This window comes from Panthera pardus, unplaced genomic scaffold (genome assembly GCF_024362965.1).
Source record: "Panthera pardus isolate Hobbes unplaced genomic scaffold, ASM2436296v1 HiC_scaffold_17, whole genome shotgun sequence".
In the NCBI taxonomy this organism is placed as follows: Eukaryota; Metazoa; Chordata; class Mammalia; order Carnivora; family Felidae; genus Panthera; species Panthera pardus.
Window position 1 is genome coordinate 146,981,448 of NW_026526732.1, and position 13,579 is coordinate 146,995,026.

Sequence of the window (13,579 nt, forward strand, 5' to 3'; positions counted from 1 at the left end):
GAAGCAGGCTCCAGGCTCCAAGCTCCAAGCTGGCAGCACAGAGCGTTGACGCGGGGCTGGAACTCACACACCACGAGATCATGACCTGAGCCGAAGTCGAACACTTAACCAACTGAGCCACCCAGGCGCCCCTCATTTTTCTTAAAATTAGTAAATTAGGAAGGAAAAAAATCAAGTATTTAGCTTGCCTTTCTTACATTAGGGTAATCAATGAGGAAATTTCTTTGTGGAAATTTCAGCTAATAAATATAAAAGGGACAATAGAACTAGAAAATAACCATTTGCATTCCCTAATGCGATTATGGATATAGATGGCTGTCATTAATAGACGATAAAACCAATAAAAGAAAGGCTGCTGATGTGTTCTGTAGTGGACAGATCATGTGATGGTACTTGAAACCAGTTTCATCGTCTCATCACTAAAGGTGATGTCAGATCTTATTATGCGACAGTGCGATCCTATAGGAAGCATGTCGCACCGTCTGTGAAGTTTTTTTGCCAAAACAAATCCAAACCTGATCAGGCTTCAAGATCTAACAACCTGGATACAGGAACTATGAGAGAAGAGATTGAGGACAAGTTGAATATTACAACAGAGGGAGGGCATTAGCAAATGCAGGAATGTGGGAAATCCTACAAGATAATTAAATGATCTGTTTTCTTCAACAAATAAATGGCTTGAAAACAATGGGCCATGATGGGGAACTGTTTTAGAAAACCAAGGCTTAAGAGTCCTTCTATCAGTCAAATGCAATGTATGTATGGGCTTGGTTTGGATTCTTCATTTAAATAAACCAGTTGTAAAATAACATCTTTTAAACAGTTGGAGAAATTGTCATATGGCTTGTTTACTAGCTGATTGAAGCAATTGTTCATTTGCTAGGTATGATAAGGATATATTTTTCAAAAGTCCTTATCTGTTAGTGATATGTAACTGAAGTATTTAATAATGAAATATGTTAATGTCTGGGATTTGCTTTAAAATACTCTGGCATCTGGGGTGCCTGGGTAGCTCAGTCAGTTAAATGTTGGACTCTTGGTTTCTGCTCAGGTCATGACCCCACATCAGGCTTGTGCTGCCTGCTTGGGGTTCGTTCTCTCTCTCTCTCTCTCTCTCTCTCTCTCTCTCTCTCAGAATAAATAAACTTAAAAAAATACTCTGGCATCTAAAATTAAAAAAAGGAGGGGGACACCTAGATGGGTCAGTTGGTTGAGCTGCAGACTCTTGATTTCGGCTCAGGTCATCATCCCAGGATCGTGAGATGGAGCCCTTAGCTGGGCTCCGTGCTGAGCGTGGAGCCTGCTTAGGATTCTCTCTCTCCCTCCCTCTGCCCCCCTCCCCTGTTTGCGTTCTCTCTCCTTCTCTCTCTCTCTCTCTCTTTCTCTCTCAAGTAAACAAAATACTCTGGAAATGGGTTTAGGTAAATGAAACATGATAGGCAAAATGTTAATAATTATTGAAGCTGGGTAATGAAAACATGGAAATTCATATGGATTTTCCTCTACTTTTGTGTATGTTTGGAATTTTCTACAATAAAAGAGTTTTTAAAAATACCACATAGTTGGGGCCCCTGGGTGGCTCAGTCAGTTAAACTGTGGTCTCAAGTCATGATCTCAGAGCTCCTGAGTTCAAGCCCCGAGTGGGACTCTGCTGACCGCTCAGAGCTTGGAGCCTGCTTCGGATTCTGTCTTCATCCCTCTCTGCTCTTCCCCTCTTGCATTCTATCTCTCTCTGTCTCTCAAAAATAAACGTTAAAAAAATTTTTTTTATTAAAAATATTACGTAGTCTTTAAAGGAAAAAAGAGGCTTTGTGGTTATCTAGTGATAAAATGATTTCTGCGGTTTAAGTTAAAAAATAAGGTAGAACAGTGTGTCTGATGGGTTACTATTTGATTTAACAGAGAGAAAAGAAAATAATAAATGTGTTTCTATTTATACTCCTATATGCTAAAATATCTCAAGAAGTCTTCATAAGCAGTGCCTCTGGGGAGAGAGGTAGGAGAGAAGGCTTACTTTTCAAGGAATGTCCCTTTGTACCTTTTTAACAAGTGCAATGTATACTATTGAAAAAATAGGTCATAAAAGAAAGAGTAGAATTAGGAACCACTATTCCAGGCACAAACATGTGTGTAAATTTAGAGCAATAGAATGTTAATACTGGGAGGGGTTTTGAGGTTATTTGAACAGTCTCATAAAACTGAGAAAGTTGAAGTATGTGGATTTTTTTTTTTTTTTTGCAGTTGTATGGCTGATTGGTGTGAGGCAGACCTGTAAGCCAAGTCTCTGACTGTTCTCTATAAAGTAGACAGCATACAACTGTGGTTTTAAACTTCGACATCTCTGTAATTAATATAATCTCAAGTTAGATTGAAACGTGATTGATACGTTGATGGCTACTGTAGGGACACAATACATACCTGTCTTTGAGTCCACTGTCAACGTCTTTTTTATGAACCTGTATTTTAGAAGACTTCATTTGTGTTTGGCTCAGCAGAATCAGTGTATTGATGAACAGTGATTTTACAGTGTATTCCCACAGTTCTAAGATCGTGTGTGGGAAAATAATGCAGTTTGTGGATGTCAGGAATGTTGTTGCTGTGGCTTCGTTTGTTTTAATGACCTCAAGAAGCTTGAATGTTCTAAATATTTCATTCACTCTTATTTGGCTTTCAGAAATTTCCTAGGGAATAATGCTTGGCATTCTTCTTGGCCAAATATAAAAATCTTAAATGCTTGTTCTAAAATATTCAAGCTGTACATGAAGTTTTAAAGAAATGCCTTTAAAGAAAATGCTTTCTCCTCCTTAGTGCCACCAATTGTACTGTTACAGAGGCAGTCTTTGTTTCTGGGGTGAATGCTTTCAAATGGACATTTAAATTGAAGCTGTGAAGTTCCCATCACATAGAGTGCAGGAAGCTTCACTTCTCCTGCCGGTGCCTCAACCTTTTTCTCTTTTCCCATCTGCTCCCCTCCTGTTTGTCTCTTGAAAACTGGGTATCTGTGTCCATCTGCTAACCCCAGTAGGAAGCCATAGCCCTTACATCCCTTTTTTTAAAAAAAAATCTTTAAGGTTTATTTATTTATTTTTAGAGAGGGGGAAGTGAAGGGGCAGAGAGACAGAGAGAATGAGAATCCCAAGCAGACTCTTCACTGTCAGTGCAGAGCCGGATGCGAGGCTCAAATCTGTGACCCATGGGATCATGACCTGAGCTGAAATCAAGAGTTGGACGCTTAACCGACAGCCATCCAGGTGCCCCGCCCTTACATCCCTTTCACAGCACCCTCCTTTCTGATTAATTACCAGTCCCTGCCATTGCTGCCCCCTAAATGAGACGTAACGCACTGGTTGCTCCCCATCTCCAGGGATGCCGATTATATCCAGGTCCCTAATCCTCTCTAACCAACCCCTCTGCCCCAGCTCCAGCCCATCGCTCATTCAGCCTTCAGATTCAGGCTTCGAAAAGAAATGAAATTGCCATCTTCCTCTTCAAAAACCAAGGAGGATTCCTAGTTGCCTTCTGTTGCTGTAACTCTTTGGCATGCTTGCTGTATGAGTTTTTTAGACTGGTTTCCAGTCTGATTAATCTGCCTCCTTCGTTGCCCTCTTTTTCTTTCCCATCATGCACCTTACACCATTATCAAACTACTCGAATTGCTCAGTGTTCCCTGGATAAAATACACTGTTGGAGCATCGGTGCCTTTGCAGTTGCAGTGCCCCTGTCTGGAGCGCCTCTCCTTACTGAGCTCGGGAAAGCCCTCCTCTAGGCCCCTTTCACACGTTCCTTCTAGAGAAGTGTCCTGGGACCCTCTCAGAGCCTTTTCTCCTCTCTCATACTCCTTGCTGACATGATGTTGGAGCTACTTGGGCCCTTCATTAGATCCAAGGTTGACAAACTTTTTCCTGTAAGGGACCAGATAGAAAATATTTTTGGCTTTGTGGGGACATGTTCTTTATCAAAACTGTTCAGCTTTACCCTTGTAGCTTGAAAGCAGCCATAGGCTGTAGGTAATGAACGAGCATGGCTGTGTTCCAATAAGCTTTATTTAAGGATACTGTAACTTGAATTTCATGTAAATCCATGTTCCCAAATATTCTTCTTTTGATTTTTTTCAAACTTTTGAAAATGTAAAGACCGTTCTTACTTAGGTCATGGGCCATGCAAAAACTGATGGATTTGGCCCATGGGCCACAGTGTACATACCAGTCCTTGCATGAGAGAGATCAGGGGTAAGCTTTATATATTTTTACACATCTCTGCCTTCCCTTCACACACACTGCCCTTCCTCCATGCCTCACTTCACTTAGAAGCAAATAATGACTGAACCAACCGTTGTTTATGGAATAAATGTTTAAGTAAGGAATTACTTAAACTATGGTAGTATCTAAACAAATGTGAAAAATAAGAGACTCATGTTGCAAATTAGTAGCCATTTTTAATATTTATTAATAAACACTTCCACAAAAGGAGGTTACACAAGTTGCACAATGTAGAGGAGCTCACAGTCCCCCTCTATGTAGAAGACAGCTCTGGCCAGGAAAGATGTAATAAGCAAATAAATAGTCTCTGCTCAGAGAATTTTGAAAATTGGCCCAAATCTTTGGATTCAGTATCAGATTACCTTCTCCATCTTTTCCTTCTACCTGGCCTGGAGAAAGTCGTGTTGTACCTTTTATCCAGTGGTAGTTAAGCTTTCAGAGGGTTTTTCATGTAGGACTTGATACGTCATGGGTGTGACAGGCTCTCAAGTGGCCCGGTGGTCAGAGTCAGACCTGGAGACTTTTGAATCCTGGCTCAGCACTGATCTTTTATGTGCCCTTTGCCACATCACCAAATCATCTTCAGGCTTAGTTTCCTCATTGTTTATAATGGCGAGTATTGAATAATACCCAGCTTGTATGGTTGTTTGAAAATTAGGAATAGTATAGTAAAAATAGATTATGTAAAAAGCCAGCACCTGGCCCAAAATGAGCACTGAATAAATACTACCTGCTGTTGTTATTTATTTTCCCCCAGGATTGGTCTGTTTTCTTTCAGTATATACAGGGCTTGTGGGAGTGGGTTAAGGTTTACAGAAATAGCCTGGGACATTCCAGTAAGTTATGTTGAAATAGTGTGATCCAGCAACTTTTAGTCTTTGTCTTTTCCTATAACCTGCAAATATAGCCAAGTTTATTGGTTTCTTTAGGCTTATTAAAAGAATAAAAAATAAAACAGTCATCGAATACCAGGCAATATAAAGTGCTGTATGTGGTTATCTTAACATTTGGACATTAATTGAGGAAGACCGGGCAGAGCGGGGGGCAATCTGACTTCGAAGTCTAGTATTACACTCTGTACCCTGGGACTTATACTTAAGAATGCTGTGTAGGCTAGTTTGTGTCTCTGACCACTTTTTCATATTGTTCTTAAAATACCTTGTTACTTCCAAAGTTAAACTGGCAGAATATCTGTTCACAGCAGTGTGGTAGTTCTTTGTACTAGACAGGGAACTTCCTTTCATTAAATAAACAGCCTGATTAGCTAGATAAAGTGAAGGGATGTTTATAAGGCATTTTGTAAACTGACTGTTTATGTCTGCTTGTTCCTTATGTTAGTATTTTGAGCTCCTGTGTAGGAAAAAAAAATCGAAGGGTAAAATGGCTTCAGAACTCTAGGAACTGATCCTACTAATGCTTGGTCCTGTGATAATTTATTGATTTATCTTGCTTGCTCATCTTTACTTACCTTTTAAATATCTTTATGGGGTCCTGTGCACAGGAACTTGTGGTGGCTGTTCTTTAAAATATCCTGTTTTCAGGGCACCTGGGTAACTCAGTGAGTTAAACTTCTGAATTCGGTTTAGGTCATGAACTGGTGGTTGGTGAGTTTGAGCCCCGCCACGGGCTCTGTGCTGACAGCTCCGAGCCTGGAGCCTGCTTCTGCCCTCTCTCTCTGCCCCTCGCCCACTTGCAGTCTCTGTCTCTCTCTCTCATAAATAAATGCTAAAAAAATTTTTTTAAATATTCTGTTTTCTGGAATCTAAGCAACTGCAGACAATTATTCATTATTATTTCGGTCTTATTTTTCTTTTTTTAATTTGTATTTAAAAAAAATTTTTTTAAGTTTATTTATTTTTGAGAGAGAGAGAGCAAGCGCATGTGCACATGCACAAGCAGGGGAGGGGCAGAGAGAAGGAGAGACAGAATCCCAAGCAGGCTCTGCACCATCAGCACACGGTCCAAAGCAGGGCTTGAACTCATGAACTGCGAGATCATGACCTGAGCCAAGATCGAGAGTCAGTCGTTTAACTGACTGCGCCACTGAGATGCCCCTTCTTTTTCTTTTTTAAGTACAACTTCTTTTTTAATGTTTCATTTATTTTTAAGAGAGACAGCACGCGAGCAAGGGAGGGGCAAAGGGAGGGAGACAGAGGATGTGCGCTGAGCACAGAGCTCAATGCAAGGCTTGAACTCACAACCATGAGATCATGACCTGAGCCGAAGTCAGATGCTTAACCGACTGAGCCACCCAGGCGCCCCTATTTTGGTCTTATTTTTAAGAAGGAGCATAGAAATGATTAGAAAGGGTTTGTCTGTAGAAGCAGTTTGCAGGGTGTATCACAGAGTTCATAGTGTGTAGCCCTTGGACTGTCGGGAATATCCACACAGCTCTCTGGCAATAACAGCAATGCTGAGGGGCCTGCTGAATGTAGGAGGCATTGCATTGTTGGAAATGAGACCATGTTATATATATTACTGAATGTAGTTTTCTGGAAGTTGGTAATATGTCCGAGATCTATAGCTTACCTATCAGAATTTCCCGTGATGTAGATCGTTACTGTAGATATTCTCATTTTTTGAGGAAAATATTTCCAGAATTATACCTGAAATATATTTACCTCCATGATGCTCTTGGTGAGGGAAATGGAAACTTATCTGATACCAAGGGTAGTGGACAGGTAGGGAGAACAGGGATAGCTCCTCTAGCTAGAACTTTGCAAAGATACATATTCTGTCTTGTGTTAGTCTCCTCCTGGTTGGAAGAGTCTAAGACCATTTTTCCCCCCAAATCTCTTTTTCCCTCTTCTCAGCTCCAGTCCCACATTTATATGCTGGTCCACTGAAAATACTCATTAGATATCTCATTATACTCTCAATTCATGTGTTCACAGGATAGCTTCCTATGGTTCCCTCCTCCACTGATACTTTTTTCTCATTTTCCTTGGAGGGCAGTTCCTCCTTTGACCCAGCCCGTAGCTATCAATCACTTGGTCCTCTGGATGCTTCTTTCTGTTTATCTGAGAACCTGTAACTCCCTTCCCACTCCCACGTCTGTCCTCATCCTTTCTCAACCTGAATTCAGTGCAGAGACCTATTCTGCTTCCAAGCTTGCCCACCTCCAGCTCAAGTAAGAGTGACCTTTCTAAAACCCAAATTGGGAGGAACGCTCCTGGCTACTTCTGGTTTGGCGCTGCCCAGAAGGAATTAGTTTTTGTTTAAATAAACTCTTAAAAATTAAACACAAAAACAAATTGGGTTGTGTTATTTCTTTGCTTAAACAACTTCCTGACTTACCCATTGCCTTTAGGTTTCAATCCAAACTCTTTATAATTAGACCCTTGCCTTTTTGTTCAACCTCCCTAAGTAACCCCTTCTGGATGCTTTCCGTGCCCCTTTTTTCAAGCACTTGTTTGTTCATTCAGCCTTTGGTCCATTCTTTCATTTGCTCATTAAACTTTTATTGGCCACTAATATGGGTCAAGCTCTGTGCTTAAGGCTTGGGTCTGAGGCAGTCAACAGAACGGATCCTTAGACATTTCACTGACCTCTCACACTGTTAATCAGGATTGATTAGGTTATGCTGCAGCAACAAATTTACCCTGAAATCTCATTGTTTTAACACAGCACAATTGTATTCCTTGTTACGATGCCACTCAGTCTTGGGTTGTCAGAGGCTCTGCTCTACATAGGAACCCTTCCATTTAGAGGCCCTGGCTTATAGCTACACCAGCTAGAACTCACTGTGCTCCTGGGCACTGGGACAGAGGAAGGGAGAAGCTGGATGGGCTTCTCCCTGCCTCAGCCCAGAAGTGACATGTGTCCCTTCTGCTCACATTTCATTAGCCAGATCTAGTCAGATGGCCCCACCTAATAGCAGGAGGGCTCGGAATACCATCGACAAGAACATAAAATATCTGGTGAGCATGATGGTCCCTGCCACAGGCCCTGAAGTATAGTTACCTGACTTCCGGTCTGTCCTATCCACTGGACTTCAAATTTCTCAAGAGCTGGGATTGTATCTATCTTGCTTTGTGTCCCAAACACGTGGGCACACGGTAGGCTTCTGATTTTTGTTGAATCAATGTCCTTCTTGAGCTTGAATTTAACTCAGGTCACTTCTTTTAAGAAGCATTCCCTTGCCATCTCTCTACTGTCCTCCCCCCAGCCTAGATTAGGTGTTTCTTTTCAGTGTCTTTGGGGTATCCTGTGCATACCTCAACCAAAGCACTCCTCACCCTGTATTACTACTCTTTTTTTCTTTCTTATTTTTTCTTCCCTCTCTCCACTAGATACTCCTTTCCTGGGTAAGGGGCTTTCTTTTATATTCTTTTGAGAAGTTGTATTAAGCATTACTTTTTTAAAAGTTTATTTATTTATTTTGAGAGAGACGGAGACAGTACTGTTGGGGAGGGGGCAGAAAGAGAGAGAGAGAGAGAGAGAGAGAGAGAGAGACACACACACACACACACACACACACACACACACACACACACACACACTATATCCCAAGCAGGCCCCAAGCTGCCAGTGCAGAGCTCAACGTGGGGCTCCGACCCACGAAGCTGTGAAATCATGACCCAAGCCGAAACCAAGAGTTGGGACACTTAATGGACTGAGCCACCTAGGTGTCCCTGGATTAAGCATTATTAAAGCAATTTAAGAAACCTTAAAAAATAAAACATTACTGTTCCAAGCTTAAGTCCATTATAGAAATCTTTCCCTGTTAGGTTTATTATTCCCACAGATTTCTTTAGTCTTTCATTGTATACCTGTGTCCCTAATCAATATAATGATTGTCCTCTGTGTCCATGTGGATAACAACTTGTCCCAGCCCCACTGTTGATTTCTCCCTGCTCTGTAGGGCTAGCTGCATCATGTTCATATGTGGGTGGGTGTGTTCTGTGGGCACATTTAGCCATCTCTGCACTGATATCACCTGTCTTGGCGATAAGAGTTTCATGAAAGGTCTAATTAATACCTGGTTGTCCAGTCCCCTACTTTGATCTGCCTTAAAATTGCAGGGGTTTTCATCTTTGCAACCGCCATTCCTAGTTTATAACGATGCTGAATGAATGTTTGTTGAATAAATAACAAATTCTGTGGTTGTTTTCCTTAGTATGTCGTTTTCAGATTTAGGAGCTTTGCCATTTGATTTCTTTTCTGATAATTTTATATTTAAAAATCAAGCTTCAGAATCGAAATTTACTGACCAGAAACACCACTTAGTGTTTTATAAGATAGGAAGGAGTAAAGCCTCTGGCTAAAGGAAAGATGTTTTGTTTTTCAGTGGGTTGTCAAGGAAACTTAGGAGAACTGTTTACTGGTAATGGTGTTTGCTTTGAAGTGTGACGACAAAGTAATGAGGCTTATTTTTCCCAATGTCTGTATTATACATAGTCTGACCTCATGTAGGCCTGCTTTGAATGTGCAAAGTAGTAACACTTGCAAGATTTACTAATTAATATTTCACATTGAAATTTAGAAATGAAATTATACTTTATGTTAGAGGTTTCCTTTGCTTTAGCTTTAGTATTGTCCCCATGAAGTTCTTTCATTTGGACTATAACCTAATTGAATGGCCCTAGTCAGCCTTTTAAGCAAATGCTTAGGTTCAGAATGGCTACGTAACACTTTGCCAACAAGTGGGAGAATTCTAGGAAGAAAGACTACATGTTCTTTATATAACAAATCCTTGAAAGATTAACCCATTTTCTACCCTTTCTTGAGTTTTCCTTGCAGATTGGATTGGTATGATTTAGATGCCAATATCCAGAGAGTCTCGGGAGGACTTTTTAAAAAAAACTCTTTGGGGCGCCTGGGTGGCTCAGTCGGTTAAGCGGCCGACTTCAGCTCAGGTCATGATCTCACGGTCCGTGAGTTCGAGCCCCGCGTCGGGCTCTGTGCTGACAGCTCAGAGCCTGGAGCCTGTTTCAGATTCTGTGTCTCCCTCTCTCTGACCCTCCCCCGTTCATGCTCTGTCTCTCTCTGTCTCAAAAATAAATAAACGTTAAAAAAAAAAAATTAAAAAAAAACATTATAAAAAAAAACTTTTAACAAACATGATTGCGTTTGGGCTTATTTTTATTTTGAGAAGGAATTTTTAAAAATATAAGATTTGCCACAATTATCGCAAGATGGGAGGAGTGTGGCAGTGACTCCCTCCCCCCTTTTTTTTTTCTTGAGAGATCAAGAGAAGAGAGAACACGAGTGGGGGAGGGACGGAGAGAGAGAGAGAGAGAGAGAGAGAGAGGGAGAGAAAGAAAGAATCCCAAGCAGGGTTCCCACTGTCATCACAGAGCTGGATGCAGGGCTCGAACCCACACACGTGAGATCATGACCTCAGCCAAAACCAAGAATCGGATGGCTAACAAATTGAGCTACCCAAGCACCCTTGCCCTTTTCTTTTACGGAAATAGTGTATTATTTCAGCTTTATAATTTAATATGATGTAAAACTAAGGATCACTTCTTGGAAGGCTACTCCCCTGGAATATAGGCTCTGAGGAAAAAAGTAGTGGCACTGACTCCTAAATTTAGCTTTTGAAAAGTTACTGTGATCTTAAAACCAGTTTTATTTTATTGAGATGAAGTTCACATAACATGACATTAACCATTTAAAAGTGAACGAGTCAGTGGCATTTCGTACCACTAATTCAGTGGCATTTAGCAACCTTTGTATAGTTTCAAAATACTATGGTCACCCCAAAATAAAATCCTGCTCTCCATTCTTCCCTTCCCCCAGTCCCTGGCAACCACCAGTTTGCTTTCTCTCCTCTCTCTTGATTTACCTATTCTGTATATTTCACATCAGCGGAATCTTACAGTATGTGACTTTTGAGCCTGGCTTTTACTTCGCCTGATATTTTGAAAGTTCATCCACACAGTACTTCATTCTTTTTTAATGGCAGAATAATATTCCTATGTGTGTGAATGCCACATTTTGTTATCCATTCACTGATCGGCATTTAAGTTGTTTCTACTTTTTGGCTAGAGTAAATAATGCTGCTGTGAATATTTGTGTGTAAGTATTTGAGTGCCTGTTTTCAGTTCTTTTGGGTGTATACCTAGGAGTAGAATTACTAAGTCACATGGTAATTTTTTATTTAACTTTTCAGGAACCACCAAACTTTCCACAGTGCCTGAACTATTTTACATTCTTACCCAATGTTTGAGGGTTCCGATTTTTCTACATCCTTGCCAGTTCTTGTTATTTTTAAAAATTATAGCCATTCTTGTGGGTGTGAAGTGGCATCTCATGGTAGTTTTACTTTGCACTTTCCTAGTGACTAATGGTGTTGAGCATCTTTTCGTGCGCTTCATGGCTATTTGTAGATCTTCTTTGGAGGAATGCTGCTTCTTTGGAGAAATGTCTTTTTGTTATTGTTGTAAGAGTTTTTATATTTTTATGTATTTTTATTTTGGATACCAGACCCTGATCAGATAGATGATTTGCAAATATTTCCTCCCATTCTGTAAGTCGTTTTTTCACATTCTTGATAATGACCTTTGATGCACAGAAGATTCTAATTTTGATGAAGTCCAACTTACCTAGTTTTAGTTGTTGTTCATACTCTTGGTGTGTCATGTGAATTGGCATATCTTGCCAAATTCAAGGTCATGAAGATTTATTGCTATTTTATTTATTTTTTATTTTTTTAATTACTTTTTTAAGTAAACTCCATCCCCAGTGTGAGGCTCAAACACATGACCCCAAGGTCAAGAGTCACACATTCTACCGACTAAGCCAGCCAGGCATCTCAGATTTATTGCTGGTGGGTGTACAATGAGGACTCTTATTTTAAAAACAAAATTTCGGGGGCGGGTGCCTGGGTGGCTTAGTTGGTTAAGTGTCCAACTTCGGCTCGGGTCATGATCTTGTGGTTCATGAGTCTGAGCCCCATGTTGGGCACTCTACTGTCAGAGAAGAACCCACTTCGGATCCTCTGTCCTCCCCTCCCTGGCTTGTGCCCTCTCACTCTCTCTCTCAAAAATAAACATTAAACAAACACCCACAAAATTTCATAGAATCTCCACATTTTACTTTAACCTCCCTTAGATTATACATTTATACACATCACCCAAAAACTGTGGGTTTCATATTATCTTAAATTACTCTGCATTATGCAAAGCAGAACCTAAGTACACTTAACAAATGAAATAGTACTTGTAAATTTAAAGGCATTATTTTCTCCATCCATGGGCTATATTTTGGTGACTATGTATGGATTCATGGATTTTCTTTTTAACTCCAGACCCCCTCTGAGTCAGCAGATCACAGATTTTGTAGAGGAGCACCAGGGGACTGTATCATGACATGCAGAAAAGGGATTAAGGATGGAGAAAAAGGTAGCATTTCCAGGGGCCCAGGTAGTTGCAGAAACGTCAAGGAGAAAGGGGAGATGACTAAAAGGTAGGTCACCGGAAGTCAGAGGTGGAATCTGTAAGGGCTCCAGAGGACACAGCGTTTGCTTTCAGGCAACAAGAATGACTGCAGAGTGGAAGTGAAGTTCAAGGGGGAGTGTGTTGGGATTAGGGCTGGACACTCAAAAGACGTCATCAGAAAGTGATGGTTTAGGGAGCAATAGAGGATTCCTTTAGTTTTAGAAGTAATGCCAACCCAGTTCTACCTCCAAAGGAGGAGTCCAGCTAACTGTTTAGCTCCTGTCCTGGAGAAGGATAAGGAAAAGGAGCTGGGGAAATCCTAGATTTTATTTCAGCCATGATTAGAATGCAGTTAATTTTGAATTAATAATACTGTAGTCTGTATTCGTATTTTGTGTGTGTATTTGGTTGGTTTTCTCATTTCTTAAAATTTTTTCATAAAAAGTATCCAGTTTTCTCTCAGCTGCAAGCCTGATGAGGTTTTTCAACTTGACCTGTAGATGAGGGAGTTGGGTTCTCAGGACACACTTAGAGCTTGGGGTGGTGATGGGCCAGGATCTGGGACACACGGGAGTGAGGACCTGGGAGGGAAAGTGTTGGGACTGTGGTGCCAACCAGGGCTAAGGACTGCTCTCCTTCTGGCCAGCCCTTCACAGCGCTCACAGGCTCATCAGTGACTTTCCACCCCCCCCTCCCCGCCCCCAGTCCTTGTCAGCTCTGTGTTCAAAGGGCTTTAGAGAAAGGAGCTAAGAAGAGGATAGATAGGCCTGAGGGGAAGGTAGAGGTAATGGCCACTGGTTCACATGCCCTTCTGCTTTTACAAGGCGGATTGTCTGCTTTTTCCAGTAGAAATAAAAGCTACCTTACCAGAAGTGACCTGGAGAGATCTAAACGAAAAATAGGCTTAGGTACTTAGACTTTGGTGGTGTTTAAGAG

At 41.0% G+C, this 13,579-nt stretch overlaps 1 protein-coding gene across 2 annotated transcripts in view; it reads left to right on the forward strand.

The window, feature by feature from the left end:
- The window catches only part of NUDT3 (nudix hydrolase 3), a 132,274-nt gene that overhangs the window by 51,170 nt on the left and 67,525 nt on the right, over positions 1-13,579 (forward strand). The gene's annotated exons all lie outside the window — the stretch shown is intronic.